Genomic DNA, 18,897 nt, shown 5'->3' on the forward strand with positions numbered 1-18,897 from the left:
TGCTTCCTTCTCTCTCTTCCCTTCTTTAGGTAGATCTGAGTTTCTGACTTATTTAACTCCGTTCTGAAAAACTTCTTTTAACACTTCTTGCAAGGCAGATCTATTGGCAGAAAATTCCCTCAAAAATTTTTTTTGGTCTAAGAAAGTCTTTATTTTTCTTTCATTTATGGAAGAGAATATCACTGAATACAAAATTCTAGCTTGATGGTTTATTTCCTCCAACACTTTAAGTATTTCCACTGTCTTCTCTACATGGTTTCTGAAGAAAAGTTCCATATAATTCTTCTCCTTGTTCCTCCAAAGGTAAGGTGTTTTCTTTTTTTGACTTCCTTCTAGATTTTCTCCTTATCTTAGATTTTCCACAGTTTATGATATTATACACACACATGCACAGGGGGAGAGAGAAAAAGAGAGAGAGAGAGATTTATTTTAATATTTTAAAGAATAAGAATTTCCTCATGCAATTATAGGGGCTGATAACTTCAAAATCTGTAGAGCAGGCTGGAGGCTGGAAATTCAGGCAGAAGTTGATGTTTCATTGTTTCACTTTGATATCTCATTTTCACTGCAGTCTTGAGGAGAATTTCTATTTTGTGGGACACCTCAGTCTTTGCTCTCAAAGCCTTCAACTGAATGGATGAAGCCCACTCACTATAAGCAGAATAATCTACCATATTCAAAGTCTATTGAATTAAATTTTGATTATGTCTAAAAAAAATACCTTCACAGAAATATCTATACTAGTGGTCCAGCGAACAACTGGGTTCCACAGGCTAGTCAAATTGACACGTAACATTAACCATCATACCTAAATTAGATATTTTTAATATTTTTTTCTGCTCAGTATTCTCTGAGCTTCCTGGATCTATGGTTTGCTGCTTATAACTAATTTTGGAAAATTTTCATTCAATTTTCTTCTAGTCCTTTATTTTTTTTTCTCTGTCTAGCAGGCTCATTACATATATGTTACACCTTTTTTAAGTGTCCCACATCTTTGGGATATTTTATTCCATCTTATTATTTTTTTCTTTTCATTTCAGTTTTGGAAGTTTTTATTGATATTTCTTCAAGTTCACTTATTCTTTCTTTGGCCACATCCTACTAATGATGAGTCCATTAAAGACATTTTTCATTTATATTATGTATTTAAAAATAGCTACTTTCCCTTTCACTCTGCTAGGAAGTGGAAACATAGGGTATTTTTCTCAGATCTACACTGTGAGAATCTGGTAGGGCTACTGGAGGTACAACCACAAAGGTGTATGAGTGTGTGTGAACATGGTGGGGGGAAAAGACTGGCCTCCTCTAGAAATTTTTAACTCTTAAATTTGTCCACACTTAGCCATCAACAATTTCATCAAATATAGTTTAAGTTTCCTATCCTGGTGGTAGTTCTTGCAAAGGTTTTTTCTTTTGGGCTTCTCCTCTGACAAGCTGTGATTTTCTGAATCCAACGGTCTGTCTCTCCAATTTTGGGGCTGTAGTTTGCTGGGTGACCTAATTTTCTACTGCATCTAAAAAAAAATTGTTGACTTTTAGTTTGTTCAGCTTTTTTCCTGTGATGGTGAGGAGTGATGGCTTCCAAGCTCCTTACATTCCACACTGGAAGTGGAAGTCTCACCTTTATTTTTAAATGAAATAAAAAAAAAGCCTAACAAACAAATCAACAAACAAGAAATTTCTTTGGTTCCTTATTTACTCCAAACACTCTATTTTCTATATATATTCTCTCCTCTCACCCATCATCCTCAGCCTGTCATCTGCTTCCATATGGCTTCAATCTTCACCCAAGAGTTAAACTGCTCTCACCAAGGTAACACTTTCCTAATTGTAAAACCTAATGGAAACTTTTTTTTAGGTCTTATATTAATTAGTATTTCTATACAACTTAAAAATATGGACTATTTTCTTACAGTGAACTTCTCTTGATTTCCAGAATACTATTTATATTTCTTTTTCTCTGGTTACTTCTCTTGATCCCTTTTATTGAGTTTTGGTTTTAGTTTGCTTTTTCTCCCTAATTTGTCACCAGTCCTGAGGACTTTAAGACTTTTTCTCTTTTTATTTTGTACATTTCCTGTAGGTGACCTCACCACTTCCTAAAAAATTATTTACTATAACAGCTTCCCCCAAATACGTATCAGTTCTTCCACGTTATTTTTTACTTCAAATAATGACATCCCCAGTCACCAATTGCCCTGGTTGAGAATCAGAAATTCATTCATTCTTTTCAAGGGTGTATATATATATATATATATATATATACACACACATATTATATTTATTTATATCATAAAAATTCAGTCCCCTTAGCATGTTACAATGCATAAAATATGCAAGAATGCTATAATATATTCAAGTTTTTGATCATTAAATTCACATAAGTACTTCAGATGCTCTAAATAATGTGCATCCATAGGCACAAATTTCATTTCTTCCCTACATTTATCATTATGGACTTACTGTTAATAATTTACTTAAATATTAGCATATAGATGCAAAGGATAGATAAACAAAAAATAAAATTCAAAGAAAACGAATAACAGAACCACATAAATAAAGCTTTTAATGTTAAGCCAAATCCCTATTATAATAAATCAAAAATCATGAACATGTTCCTCTTGATATAGACTTTTTTAAAGAAGAAAAGCCCAATTTTTGCTTGGCAGATACAATTCAAATATTAAAACCCAGTCTAGTTTTCTGTAGAGAAAAACTTTGTATAAATGTGAGAGATGTTTTTGCACACCATACAAAGTGGAACCCAACTGTAGCACAAAATGCAGTAGATTTAAAAGACTTTTATCATAAAAATCTGTATTCTTTGTTTCCAAAAAAGGTAACAGTCCTTTGCTATAGGTTATCTTTGAATTCCTAATAGCTTGAAATAATCCAAGACAGAGAGAATAACAATAAAAAGTCATCACTAAAATAATGTATTTCATTGTGAATATATAATAAATATATTATTATAAATACAAATTATAAAAGTAATCGTATTAGTTACCTTAGTGTATCCTCCTTGTAAGACTGATGATTTGGTCTTCCCTTGTACCAGCATCTCTACCTGAATGTTTTTCTTTTCCTCATTCTAACTCAAGAACAAAATTTGAAGGTCTATGAGAGATTGTTTGCTTCTAAAGAGTTTCTCAACAGTATAGCTCTCATGAATCAGATTCTCTAAACAGATGATGCCATATTTTCCCAGGAAGCATGCAAACACTTTAAAAGTATATTATGGTATTGGTATTACCTTGAAGACACTTTGGGCAGACATAGTTAGGTTTTGGTGGTGAGTGAGGATAGAGGATATTGAAATGTTTCCTGCAGTAAATGCAGAATCCATTTTTAGAAGTTCACTGACAGTAGAGTGGATAATAGTTTCAGAAAGAGGCCATTGAAATTGGGACCCTAGGAAGAGACTGTTGAAATCACAGCAGTGGAAATGGGAAAAGTTATTTAGAAATATTCTTAGGGGATAGCAGTGTGGAGATTTTACAAAGTAAAATCTGGAGGTGCAAGAAAGAGAGGAATCAAGAATGATTCACAGCCTCTTTTCCAGCTGGAAGCAGAGTGAGTTAGAGAGCTAAAAGAAGATTATAGCTGTGCCAGATACCCTGAAGTTAGAAGCAACTTAATTTTGTAGAACTAAAGGACACGCTCATAAGAAGTTTACTCAGAAGACAATAATTTAAAAAAAAGGAGGCAAGGGCGCCTGGGTGGCTCAGTTGGTTACGCCACTGCCTTCGGCTCGGGTCATGATCCTGGAGTCCCGGGATCGAGTCCCACATCGGGCTCCCTGCTCGGCGGGGAGTCTGCTTCTCCCTCTGACCCTCCTCCCTCTCATGCTCTCTGTCTCTCATTCTCTCTCTCGCAAATAAATAAAATCTTTAAAAAATAAAAAATAAATAAAAAATTTAAAAAAGGAGGCAAATTTACATGACAAGGAAAAGATAAGCAATATTCTAAGGAATATAGGTAGATGTTCTAAAATGAATCAGATGGCTAAAATGACTGTATAGGAATCTAGGAACTTTGGTGTACTTGTGGAACCCACACCAACATTTGTCATCAGGATGAGGGTATGCTAGTGTGAGCTGAAAGGTCTAAAAATGGCTGCAGCACTTTAGTTTTGCCAAATATTCAATGATACTTTGTTTAGCTCAACAAAGCTTCAGTTAACATGCTGGGCTTTGTGAAATCGTAAGTTGCATGGAGTTACCCAAACCTGAGTTCGGCAAATGAACTGATCTACACATGTGGTTATGGGAAAATCGATTAAAAGAAAATTACCTTGAAAATTATATGTGCCACCCAAGACTTTCTCAGTAGACCAATAGAAAAATCTGATTTATTTATTTTATCTGTATAATTCCAGCAATGATTTTAAATTGATCTGAAATGATTAATATGCTAATTAATAAAATTAACTTAATTATTTTCATGTTATATTGCATTGGTAGCCTAAGACACTGAGTTATTCAGTAACATTATGGCTTCAATAAATTAAGTAAGCAGTTTATTTCAAATAGATATTGTAAAAAAATTATTTTCACTAATATTCTCAAAAGATATTACTTTGTAAAGCATTTGGCAACTAACAACTGTGTACTAGAAAACAGCCTCCATAGTTTCCTCTTTCATTTTAAATTAGATTTGAAGTTGTATTACATAAGTCTTACAATAAAATAATTTGAATTCTCTTTCCTTAGGAATTAGCCCCCCTTGACAAAGAGATATTTCTCTTTCACAGGTTGCTTTAATAGATTTTAAAAATTTCTGTTCTACCTTTTCAAAAAAAAATCCTTTGCTTATAAAGCAAAGATGTGAGAGTGTCTAACTATGCAAATCTAAAGGACAAATCACTGAACACCAGGAAGCAGTAATTCTAGAGAATAATAAAATAAACAAGTAAGACTCCTAGGTTAATAAAAATGTCACATGCAATTAAGTTTGATGGCAATGTAGATAAAAAGTACAGATGATCAATTTCTATTTTAGTCTTAAACTTCATTGTTGTTTATTAAAGTGTCAAATCAACATGATTCTTGTTTGCTTTGCATACACTTCATGAGTCATTGATACTTTTAAAATGCCTTAAAGTACTGGTCCTGTTATTGACCTAATTTTCTTATCATATATTAATAAAAAAGATAAAATATGCAGAGAATTTTTGGTGATCTGACTGTACTGACATTTTGCCCTCCAAACAGTTGTAGATACGGCTTCGCTAGAACTGAGCCTATGCTTTCAGAATGGGAAAGAGAGGTCAGAGGGACTCTGAGTGAGATGAAATGCTGGATGCCAAAAATGTGGCAAGAGCCATGTGTGGGTCATATTGAGCAAAGTCCTTCAATCAGGGCCACACCAGATCTTCAGCAAATTCCTACCTCCAGTGTGAGTCTACTATTTGGCCAAGAAAGGGCAGAGCTTCATTTCTCAATGGGTTGAGAAGCAGACTCAGAAGAGACTCACAGAGAGCAATTTTTCTTACTATGGGAAGAGTGAAGGCCTTATTCAAGTTGTGAAATCAGTGATTGGAGCAAATTTACCTGAATATAAGGGAGCACAAAATTTCTAAATGATGTGTTACAAGTTGAGTTACTTTTTCAGATCCTTTGACATAAGGTGCTTATCATATAAAGTCATTATCACAGAAGTGAATCAACAGTGCATTTCCCCCATGATTTCCAAACCACTAGACTCAGTCTAACAACAGCATAAGAACTCGGAAGCAGATGTTCAGCAAGAAAGTCCATTGTACACAGTTTAATGCATCTCTACTAGAGAGCAATTCTTTGTAAACTGTCTCCCAAAATTGCACTGTAGACATAATTACAGAACCAAGAAATTGTAGCTCTTTCTGGAAGGGAAAAGAGGTAATAATATAATTAACTAGTTAATTCAAAATAGATTACTGAGCACTTAGCATGTGCCAACCACTCTCCTAGGTGCTAGGAATACATTGTTGAGTGAAACTGGCAAAAATCCCTATCTGTCCACATGGAGCTTATATTCTAGTGGGAGTAAATAAAAAGTAAAATTCTTAAGTAAGTAAATTATATAATAAACTGTGATAAACACCTTGGAAAAAATAGAGATGAAGAATACTAGGTATAATTTATAGAATTATGTAAAGTAGAACACATTGAGGTAATAGTTGAATGATGAAGAGAAACAGGTGAGAGAAATAGCCATATGAATATATGGAGGAAAACTGCTCGAATTCAAGGGTTCAGCCAGTGAAAAATTCATGTGGTACAAGGGTGTTGCAGTGTTTAAGGAACCTCAAAGAGGCTGGGTTAACTGGAGTACAATCAAAAAACTACAGACTTAACATGGAGATAGATTATGTAGAGCCCAGTGGGTCATTATAAAACTTTTGGCTTCTACTCTGAGAAAAATAAGGATTTGCTGGAGGAATCTGAGAAGAGACTGGTATGATCTAAATTAGGTATTAATAGGATCACTCTGAGTGATGTGTTGAAAATAGTCTCTATTGAAACAGAAGTGGAAGAAATGTAAACAGTAGGTTATTGAAATAATATAGAGCAGAGGTGATGGCAACTCAGACCACAGTATTAGCTATGCAGATAATGGGAAGAAATCAGATTCTAGCACTGTTTTGAAGATAGAGCCAGCAGGATTTTCTGATGGATTAATTGGAATTATGGGAGGGCGCCTGGGTGGCTCAGTCGTTAAATGTCTGCCTTCGGCTCAGGTCATGGTCCCAGGGTCTTGGAATCGAGCCCCGCATCGGGCTCCCTGCTCGGCAGGAAGCCTGCTTCTCCCTCTCCCACTCCCCCTGCTTGTGTTCCCTCTCTTGCTGTGTCTCTCTCTGTCAAATAAATAAATAAAATCTTAAAAATAAAAGAATTATGGGAGAAAGAGAAATCAGTTATGATTGCTAGTACTTGGCTTATAAGGATAGAATTATCAATAACTGAGATGCTGAAGACTGTGAGCAAGGGATTTGGAGAGACATGGGGAGGAAAATGAGATATGCAATTTGACATGTTAAGTCTGAAGTGTCTACTAGACATTTGAGTGGAAATATCAGGTTTGAACATGCCTGGAGAAATGTCGGCTGAAGCCAATTGTAAAGCCTGTCCACCCAAGAATCTGAATGAGATCCACCAACACAGTGATTGCAGATAAAGTAGAAAAGTATAGAAGTCGAGCACTCTACTGTTTAGAAGTCTGGGAGAAGAAGAGGAATGAGCAAAGAAAATGTAGATTTTTTCCCTAGGTTTCCAAAAAGCGTCACTTACATACCATGTGTTATTGATGGCTTAAGTAAGGATAAGACTGAGAGTTCACTGTTCATAGCTTTACAGCCATATGGTCATAGTGACCATAGAAAGACAATTTTCAGAGGAGTGTTTAGAAAAACCTCAAGAGAAGATCCTAAAAAGAATGGGAGAAGAAAATTTGGAGACAGAGAGAGTAGACAACTCTTCAGGAGCTTTGCTGTAAAGGGAGCAAACAAATGAATCAAGAACTTGAGGGTAAATGTAAGTTAAAATTTTTTTCTTGTAATAAAAAGGAAAGTATATCACTTGTGTGCTGATTCATATGGTCAAGTAGAGAAGGAAAAATTATGGAGAAAAAAGGGAGAACTACTTTAGTAACATCTTTGACTTGTTATAATAGGGCTGAGATTCATTCACAGGTAAAGGGATAACTCTGCACAGAAGCAGGACAATTCAACTACAGTTATAAGGAAAGGTAGATGGGTTATTTGGTAAGGTGGCTAATGGAAGTGCTTTTATAATTGCTTCAGTTTTCTCCTTGAGGTAGGAAGCAAGGCTATCTGTTAGAATAATGATTGGGGAGTGATGTTAAATGTTTTAGAAGAGAAGAGTCAACTAAGAGAGAGGAAGAGTGAATGGATTAGAGAAATAGGCCATGAATGCCTTGCAATGTCAGTAGTCCTGAGGTTAGAATTTGTCTTTGCTGCAGCAAGAACAATATTGATGATTTTACCAGTGATTGGTATTGAGATCAAAAAAATGAATTTATAGGCTCAGATAGTAAGTGGGTGAGTCAGAATTCAGTCTCATGTAATAGTGTTTGGCCTCTTCAGAGTTGAATTCTATAGAAGAAAATATTAACCTCCAGAATGTACTGTCTAAACAAGGCAAGAGCATAGTGCAGAACAAATCTGACCTCTTGAGTATAAAAGTGCACTAGTACTGATTTCCCTTCTGCAGAAGGCACAGGCTCTGGGGAGAGATTCTAAGAAGTTCAGTCTCTCACCAAAAGATGTCACTACCCAGCCAATAGAAGTCTTAGACACTTGACGGGTGCTATCTGGGAGAATAAATGAATTATGACAGACTATTTAAACTCAGAATTCATTATGCCTGCCAAAATAATGATACTGTTTTTTGTATTTGACCCTCCACATTTCATAACTCGGATATTCCTAAATGCTTTTTTGTGTTGCAGAACAAGCACTTGTTGGTTGTGCTAACATATGAGACCAAATGATAGGAATTAGTGCTCCAGAAGAAGGACTAGAGCATTTCAATTTATGAAAAGCATGAGGTCAATCCACGAGACAATTCCCAAAAATGAATTTAGGAAATTGAATTAGGAAAATGAGTTTCCTAATTCTTGAAAAAAGATCTCTTGTAGAGATAACCAAATTCACCCACTTATAAAAGTGGAGGTTCCATGTAGATTTACTAATATCTCAAAGAAGCAGGAAAAATTCAAATTGGGGGTTATACTCAGTTCTGTGAATTATTCAAACATCTTTTTTTTTCTTTTATCCTTCTGTGCACTTTTGGACATGTCTTATTCATGATCATCTAAATTAAGGAATAACACGGGAAAGAGAAAAAGTAAGATTCAAGTAAGTCAGTTCTGTTATTGCTAATAGCTCCATTAATAACTTTCTGATTTAGAAGTTTCCTGGATAGTAATTATTACCCCAGGGTACTGAATAATTTTTAGTTACCTAAGAACAGAAATGCAGTAAAGTGCCTAACATAATTTGGTATATAATATAAACTTTTAGAATTCATATTTGTGATTATCTAACCTTGGCTGCAAAAAGGTTGTCAAAGCAAATATCAACTTTTGTACGAAGCGTTTCCCAGGGCAGAATCGTGCTAGGTGGCACCCACCAAGTATCCAGAAGAAAGAGAAGCTTTGGCAAAGTAATGTTCAGAGTTGTATCTGAGTATGTTGTAAGTTTAACTTGAACAATGCACCAGAGATGATTTTGTCCTGATCAAGAATATCGGGATGTAGGGCGCCTGGGTGGCTCAGTTGGTTAAGCGACTGCCTTCGGCTCAGGTCATGGTCCTGGAGTCCCGGGATCGAGTCCCGCATCGGGCTCCCTGCTCAGCAGGGAGTCTGCTTCTCCCTCTGACCCTCCCCCCCTCATGCTCTCTCTATCTCATTCTCTCTCTCAAATAAATAAATAAATAAAATCTTAAAAAAAAAAAGAATATCAGGATGTAAAACTATTAGCATTAGAGATATTGCCAAATTCTGAACTGCAAAGTAATTTAATAATGAAATACCATTCTCTTTTACTGAAAATATATATTATGGGTAAAGAAACTATGAGTTCTGTGCTTATGGACAGAGAGGTATAGAGGGGAAGTGTGAGGAAAAATATATAAAAAAACTAAGATGTATTCAGTGGGTGGGATTACTGTGATGTATTCTTTTCCTTTTTGATGATGTTTTAAGGCTTGATTCATTATTCTTGCCTTCAAGAGAGAAAAAGCAAAGCAAATGAAAATATGTAACAGTAACAATTGTTGGACTAAACTGGCTGTTAACATTTTATTTATTCCATTTTAGTTGTTCCATTTCGATGACTTCCATCTGTGAAACAACCAAATTAATCAACCTTAGTCTATCTTGGGTATGTGGGACAATTGGTACAGATTCTATATTTTGCATTTTGAGTTCTTAACAAAATATGGGCCCGTTTTCTTTTATACTTTCCAAGGCCACTGTGTAAGTTAAAAGCACATAATCTGGTTAAACCATGAAGATTGTTTACAGAGGATAAAATAAAGCCATCTGTAATATAAATTTCCCAGATCATTGAAGTAAAACAGGTGTTACTTTAGGTACCAAGAAATTTATTTAATGAGTGATATATATTCTTAGGACAAACAACAGCAAAAAAGAATGTTATTGATAAATGCCTGATTTTCAATTTCTATAACATTTTAAAATCATGTGAGCCATATATTATGGAGAAAATAGTAGAAAACAGACTGGAAAAACAGTGGAATTGGTTCTTCTTTATTTAACAATATGTTCAGCATAATTTTATTATTTAAGGATTAACTAAATATTACTAAAAAATCAGTATGACTGAAGCTATTCTAATGCTTTAACAACTTGTTCATTTGAAATAGGTTAAGCCTTGCAAGGATTTGAAAAAAAAAAAAAGTTCTTATGTGTATCTTTCACTCAGCTTCCCCCAGTAATATACCTTACATGACAATATTATACTCTCTAAACAAGGAAATAGACGTTAGTACAGTTCTATTAACATACTTACAGATCTTATTTGCTTCAACAGTGTTTACATGCATTGATTTTCTTTTGTTTTGAGTTGGGTTTGGTTTTGGTGTATGGTTCTATAAAATTTATCACATGTATAGGTTTGAGTAACCAACAGCACAGTTAAGACACAGACCTATTGTATCACCTCAAAGAAACTTCCTTGTATCACCCCTAATGGTTGTATCCTGCCCCCAGACCTAAATGCCAATATGTTTTCTATTACTATAATTTTGTCACTTTGAGAAAACTATAGAGACAGAAGCATACATGATGTAACAATTTAGGATTGACTCTTCAGCACAATTCTCTGAAGATCCATCTTCTTTGCTGAATTAATTGTTCTTTCCTTTTTCTTGTTCAATAGCACCATAGTATCTTTATCCTCTCATCCAGTGAATGATATTTGTATTTTTTTTTTCTATTTTGGGGCTTTTACCAGTAAAACCACCATGAAAATTCATTGAAAAATTTGTGTGTGAACATAAATTTTCATTTCTTTCAAAAAAATACCCAGGAGTGTGATATTAGGGTCATATCATTAAGTGTATATTAAAACTACCAAACTTGCTTCAAGAGTAGCTACACTATTTCAATATCCACCAACAATGTGCAAGAAGTCCAGTTTCTATACATCCTCACCAGCAGTTGTTATTGTCACAATTTTTATTTTAACCATTCTAAGAGGTATGTAGTGATATACCATTGTGATTTTAATTTACATTTCCTGAATGGCTAATGATGAACACTGATCCATGTGTTTGCTATCTGTATATTCTTTAAACAATTCTCTGTTCGTTTTGCCATTTTCCAAGTGAATTACTTGCTTTCCTACCATTGAGTTTTGAGAGTCTTATGGGCTGAATCATGTTCTCTCAAAATTCACATATTGTGCCTCAGAATGTGACTATATTTGGAGATAAGGTCTTTACAGAGGTAATTAAATTAAAATGGTGCAATTAGAATAGGCCTTAATCTAATATGACTGGTGTTTTTACAAAAGGAGATGTGAACACAGCATGTATAAAGAGAAGACTGTGTGAAGACACAGAGAGAGGACAACCATCTACAAGTCAAGGTGAAAGGCCTCAGAAGAAACCAAACCTACTGACAGCTTGGTCTTCTTGGCCTCCAGATTCTGAATAAATAAATTCTTGTTTAAGGCTCCCATTCCATGTACTTTGTTATGGCAGCCTTAGAAAAATAATACAGAGAATTACTAATATACTCTGAATGCAAATCATTTGTCAGGTATGTGATTTGCAAAGAGTTTCTCCCAGTCTCTTTTAATTCACATGGCATGCTTTTTATGAAGAACAAAAGTTTTAATTTTGAATAAGTTAACTTGTACATTTAAAAACATTTTTTGATCATGCCTTTGGTGTCATGAGTAAGAACATTTCACCTTGCCGTTAAGTACCAATGGTTTTCTCTTATGTTTTCTTCTGCATTTTTATTGTTTTGCTTTATGCATTTTAGTAACCTTTGAATAACAGGTGAAATTTAGGTTGAGTTTTATTTATTCTTATTTATAAATATTCAGTACCATTTGTTGAAAAGTCCATATTTATTCCACTTAATTGCTTTTGCACATTTGCCTAAAATCAGTTGACTATTTTGTGTGTGTCATTTTCTGGCTTCTTTATTCTATTCTTTTGATCCATGTGTCTATTGCCCTGCCAATACTATACTCTTAAACTGCGACTTAGATTAAGCCTTTTTTTTTTTTTTTTTTTTAAGATTTTATTTGACAGAGAGAGACACAGCAAGAGAGGGAACACAAGCCGGGGGAGTGGGAGAGGGAGAAGCAGGCTCCCCGCAGAGCAGGGAGCCAGATGCGGGGCTCGATCTCAGGACCCTGGGATCATGACCTGAGCTGAAGGCAGATGCTTAACGACTGAGCCACCCAGGTGCCCCTAGATTAAGTCTTAAAGTCAGGTATCATAAGTCTTCCAAATTTTTTTTTCTTCATCAAAATTATTTTGGTTCTTTTGCTTTATTTTATAAAATCAAGAACTTAATTTACATCTGCAAAGAATTCTGTTGGGATTTTAGTAGGAATTGCTTTAATTTATAGATCAATTTGAAAAGAAATGACATTGTTACTAGTTTGAATTTGCTAATCCACAAACATGGCATGTTTCTTCACTTATTTAGGTCTTCTTGGATTTCTTTCATTAGCTTTGGGTAGTTTTTAACATTTGGGTACTCTGTATGTTTTGGTATGTTTATCCCTGCATATTTTATTTTTTGGAGTAATGACAAATGATACTGTGTTTTTAAATTTAGTTTTCCTAGACCTGTACCTCTGAAACAATACATTACATGTTAAAAAAAAAGAAAAAGAAGAAGAAGAAGAAGAAGAAGATAGCAGGAAGGGAAAAATGAAAGGGCGGGAAATCTGAGGGGGAGACAAACCATGAGAGACTATGGACTCTGAGAAACAAACTGAGGGTTCTAGAGGGGAGGGGGTGGGGGGGATGGGTTAGCCTGGTGATGGGTATTAAAGAGGGCACGTACTGCATGGAGCACTGGGTGTTATATGCAAACAATGAATCATGGAACACTACATCAAAAACTAATGATGTAATGTATGGTAATTAACATAACATAATAAAAATAAATAAATAAATAAATAAATAAATAAATAAATAAATAAATTTAGTTTTCCTATGTATTTTGTTAGTACATAGAAAATCATTTGCTTTTATGTGTTGACCATATATTCTGCAACCTTGCCTAACTTACTAATTTGTCAAGACTCTAGAATTATTTTTTGGTTGATTCATTAATATTTTCTATGTAGATATTCACATCACCTGCAAATAGAAGCAACTTATCCTCTTACTCTGTAATCCGTTACACTTTCACTTCCTTGTTTTCTCATTGCTCTGGCAATGTGAACAGTCAGTGCTATAAATTTTTCTCTCAGCACTACTTTGGCTCTATTTAATAAATTTTGATATGTTGCATTTTCATTGCTATTCAGTACAATATATTCTTTTGGTTTCCTTAAACATCCTCTTTGACTATGATTATTTAGAGGTATGTTTTTGTTTAATTAAAAAAAATTTTAATAGAGTTGTCTGTATCTTTCTGTTGTTGATTATTGATTGAAACTCAGTTCTTTTTTTCATATAAATATATGTTAAATTTAGTTGTCTTCTTGGTGAATTAACCAGTTTATCTTTATGTAATCACCTCGTCTGTGGTAGTTGTCTTTGCTCTAAAGTTTGCTTTCTCTGGTACTAATTTAACCATTCCAGCTTTACTTTAATTATTGTTTGCATTTGTTTTGTGAGTTACATGACCACTCTCAAGTTCTTTGTTTTTTAAGTTTTGTTTGTTTGTTTGTTTTTGTGAGAAAATCTCACAAAGCTCAATAGCAAGACTAGGTTTATTACAGCAAAACAAAACAGAACACAAACAAGAGAGGAAAGATTTATATTGGTGGAAATCCAGAGAAATCAAGAATAAACTTTGAGATTTTCCCCCACTAGGTGACACAGGATGCAATTTTCACTCTAGCAGTAAACCACAGGAACATGTGTGAAATGTCCCTCTCAAGGGAAACACACTTGAGTCTCATGTCTGAGGTGTTGACAGAGAGCTGGACATGTTCTTGCATGAACAACCACAGTGACTGAAACTCAGGACTCCAACAGTGACACCAGGTAAACATTAGTGTCTGGAAGATTTTAAGCTTTCTTCTTTGACTTTAGTTTTCAGAATTTTGACTATGATGTGTCTGGGTGTAAATTTCTTAGGGTTTATCCTGTACGGAGTTCACTCACCTTTTTTAATTTTTGTAGATTTTTTCTTTCATCAAACTTAAAAAAGTTTTAGACATTAGTTCTTTAAATATATTTTCAGTCTGATATTTTTGTTTCCTCTCCTGGAACTTATCAGACATGAATGTAAGAATGTTGCGTTATGATCTCATAAGTCCCTGAGTCTTGGTTAATTTTTTCAATCTATTTTCAATCTATTTTTTTTTTTAGATTAGATCATTTGTATTCATCTATCTTCAAGTTCCCTGCTTCTTTTCTCTGTCATATCCATTTTCTATTGAGCTCTCCCATGAAGATATTTATTTGGTTATTGTATTTTTCACTTATAATACTTCCACTTGGTTCTTCTATATATCTTTTGTTCCTTTTCTAATACTTTACATGTTTGAATATCTTTTTAGATTTTTTTATTGCTTGTTGAACTATTTTTAGTTTAAATGCTTCAAAATTTTCCTCAAATAATTTCAACATCTATAACATCTTGATGTTGATGACTATTTTCACCTCCACATTTCAGTTGAGAATCATTTCATGGTTCTTGGTATGGTGAATCAGAGTTCTGTCAACAGGCTCCACAGGGGAAAGGTGCCTCCTCTTTACTGCAAAGGTGGTGATAAAAGTCAGGGATTGTTCACAGGCACTTTGAAGTAAGTATACTACCTTGTTGCTGTTTGGATGGGAGGGGAGTTGAAAGACAGGGTTCCACTCACTGGCTCGGCCACTGCGGCACCCATTCATATAAGGGAGGGTGACATGGCATTTTAGTGGTGTTTACCTTTAGTGTTAGTATGTATAAAGACAGGGTTCTTGTAAAGTGGCATCACCCCTTTTCTGGGTCCTTTGGCTAGAGTAAACAGCCTTCACTTGGGTCTAATTTTTTTGTTTGTGTCTGTTGGAATTTATGGGTGTGAATTTTTCTAATGCTCAGGCTGGAATATTTAGAGAGGTATGAAAAAAACTTCCAGAGACCAAACCTCTGGCTCATTCCTTGAGTCTTAAGGCAGGCCTAACTTAGCCTAGTCTCCTTTCTTTTCTTGACCTCTCACATTTTCTTATGAGTGGCTTACGGGTTTTGTCTAGGGCATTTGTGTGTGTGATTAGAGGGAGGAGTAAGATAAAATGTGTTTACTCTAGCTTATCTAGAATTTGAAATCTCTTATGCTGACTTAGGCAAGGAAATTTTGCTCAGACAGTATGTATCAAGTACCTTTGGAAAAGGTCATTTCATTTTATAATTGTTTTATTAATTCCTAATAACATTAAAACAAACTTAATTTTTAGAGTCACTTTAAATATATATACTAAATATGTATACTAAATATGTATACTAAATATATAATAAATATATATACTAAATACTAAATATAGTTGTTATATATATGTATGTGCATTTATATAAGTGACTTTAGAGTGTATATTAAATACAAACATATTATATATTAAACAAAAATATATGTACAAATTTTCAAGGTGACTAAATACAGAAAAAAAGAAAAAAGTACTCTTTAACTTTCTCTTCATATATAAATTAGCATTTATAGATTTTTTTTTTTTCCTTTTCCATCTGGCTCAGCCATATTTTACCCTGCTTCAGGCAATTTTCAAGGCATTACATCCTCTTATTTCTTACTACCTAAATTTGAAATAATTTTTTTTTTCTTACTTAGCTTTGGAGAATTATTGTGAGACTACATGCTGAAAGCAACCCGAGTGTAAATTACTTTATATTTCCCTGTGTAATGAACAAAAAAATATTGACCCCACAGGTTTACTTTTCTCATTTCTCTAAGGGATAGCACATTAATCAGCATCTATATCATCTCAGCCATGTACTTGTCAAAAGACAAGAAAATTGAAGCAATCTTACTCATTTACTTAGTATATGAATAACCATTTTCTATGTATTGATATTGTCACCTAACTCTTCATACTTGAACTTCAAATGGTAGATGTAGAAAAGATTATATATACTTTAAAAATGGTAACCAAGCTAAAGACACTATGTTCAGTGAAATTTTTAGTATTACTTAATATGTGATCAATAATAGCTTTATTATCAAATTTGAGTTTTTAATTAAACTCTTGGGCAACACTCTGGAATCCCCAACTATTATTTTAACATAATCTATTTCTGCATCCAGAAATAGATGCTGCTCCATCATCACCTACTGTCTGCATCCAGAATATTTAAGCTGCTCCATCATCACCTAGCGTCATTGTCCAACTAATACAACAGGCTGATACAACACATTTCCTAATAGAGATCAGGTAAGGAAAAATAAAGATCTTCAGTTTGTAAACAATCTTAAGATAATATGATCACTAGGCATTATACAAGTACATATCAAGTAAGAGTATTATATTTTGTCTTTGCTTTGTTTTGTTTTTGGTATTCCTTCTGGTCAACTTTATTTTTAGCCAAGAAATAGTCTTGAGTTAATTCTATTTTTTTCTAGAAAAGCAACTTCTGGAAAAGCAGCTCTTCCAAATTTGGTTTGTACTCTTATAGACAAAGAGCAGACATTATATTTTCTCCAGTCTTCTGCAATATACAGTCTGCTGCAATACAAGTTAAGGGCATTCTATATTTCTAACGTAATTATCACATTTTAAAAAATTACATAATTTTCTAGTTTCCACAAAAGGTTTTTGTCATTGATGTTATGCTGAATTGGCAAGACTAAGTAGTTCTATCTTGATAATATATTTTATATCTCAAAGATTAGGAAATTTTAAACTTTAAGACATCTTAACATATCACCTTCACCAGCTCTGGTCTCTGAGGCAATGAAACAGAACATTGTAGTTGATTTCTTAAATTTAAAGTATTCTAATTTATTGTAAAAAATAATCTAGGGTACCCCTTTTCTGATTGGACCTTGATGATTATAAATGAATAATGGTTACCTGATGTCTCTTGACAGGGTTGTTTTCTGTTTTTTGTTTGTTGTTATTGTTTTGCTTTGTTTTGTGTTTTATGGGGAATAGGCCTAATGTTATCCTTTAATGGCATTCTTCTGTCAGTAGAGACTGCTCCAGGAATAGACACATAGTCCAGCCTGGTACATGAGATGTAGGAAGCTTTTTTCAGTACCATAATAATTAATAGTACTATTGTCTGATGTTTGTGTCTCCCCCAAATTTATATATTAAAATGCTAACCCCCAAAGTGATATTATTAAGAGATGGGCCTTTGGAAGGTGATTGCATTTATAAAAGATGCTTGGGAGCTTGCTTCCTCCTCCTACCATGCAAAGACACAGAAAGAAGGTGCCACATATTAACAAAGAAGTGAGGTTTCACCACACAGTGGATATGCCAGAGTCTTGATCTTGAACTTCCCAGCCTTCAGAACTGTGAGAAATAAATTTCTGTTGTTTATAATCCACCCAGTTTATGACATTTTGTTATAGCAGCCTGAATGGACAAAGACAAATAGTCTTAAAAACTGTGAATGAGAAAGTTTTTCCTGTCTGATCCTCATAAATATCCTCTAATTAGGGAGGGAATGAGACTTAGCATGAAGCCAATGCTGTGGGTGGCAGAATGAAATGATAGGAAGAACTGGAATCCCTAACCATGTCGCTTAGTTGTAACATTGACCAGCTGTAGAGCCAGTCATCACTCTAGATTTTCTCTTTGATGAGACAAAATACACTCCTTTATTAAAGATATTTTTTTTTGTTTCATTTAGTTAAAATAATCCTAACTGATTCAGAAGTTAACAACTTTAGAACAGATATAGCAGGAAACAACTTGAGAACACATGCTAGTACATAAAAATGTGACAGATTGAAAATATCAAATTTTCAAACTCATAGTATTGATATTTGTGAAATGCTATCTATGGGATATAGAAAGTGGAGGATACAGATGCCCAGGGATAACTGTGAAAAGCTGAAGAAGATAAAATTGAGGTGAAAAGCAGAAAAAGTCAGGATTAGATGAGAACTGAAGAACTGGTAAGAGTTGAGGATTGGGTTGAGAATATACTAAATATAGAAGAGAGTAGGATAAAATATAAAGACAGAAAAATCATCATAAGAAATTGCCCATAGCACTAAGATAATGGCTACTGATGGCATGAACATAGTTTAGAATGCATTCTGTATTTTTCCCTAAATTAGATTTTACATAAATAATGTGGACATAACCCAAATATTACAATTAGATTTTGTTTCTAATCCATCTTTATATGTAATTTAAGAATTACCCTCAATCCTGATACAGAGATACAGAAATTATTTATTCGTCACATGCTCTCTAATTTGAACACATAAAAGATTTTGGAATCAAAATTCAATTACTTTTGATGAAAGGGAGATCCATGTACTTTTTAATATCCAAATGTATAGCTCAGAACATAAAAATATCTACAAGATATAGAATAAAAATGACTGGAAATAATTCTAAGACATTTTTAAAAGAATTACAAGTTATTGTAAGAAATGTTGATAAAATTTTTCTTTTCATGATATATTTAATCTTGTTCTTCTATTCAACCATTTAATATTATAATTTAATCTGAATTATCTTCAAACACTTAAATAAAAAATAGGTGAAGTTA

General features: G+C 33.8%; 1 long non-coding RNA gene across 1 annotated transcript in view; it reads left to right on the forward strand.

The window, feature by feature from the left end:
* The first annotated feature begins 233 nt into the window (after positions 1-233).
* LOC116643425 overlaps positions 234-18,897 on the forward strand; it is a 114,316-nt gene continuing 95,652 nt past the window's right edge. The window contains exons 1-2 of the long non-coding RNA XR_004301551.1: positions 234-303; positions 16,472-16,598. This is a non-coding gene — a long non-coding RNA (uncharacterized LOC116643425). The remainder of the gene's footprint in view (positions 304-16,471; positions 16,599-18,897) is intronic.

The sequence above is a fragment of the Phoca vitulina genome, unplaced genomic scaffold, assembly GCF_004348235.1.
Source record: "Phoca vitulina isolate PV1807 unplaced genomic scaffold, GSC_HSeal_1.0 scaffold26, whole genome shotgun sequence".
Taxonomy (NCBI): Eukaryota; Metazoa; Chordata; class Mammalia; order Carnivora; family Phocidae; genus Phoca; species Phoca vitulina.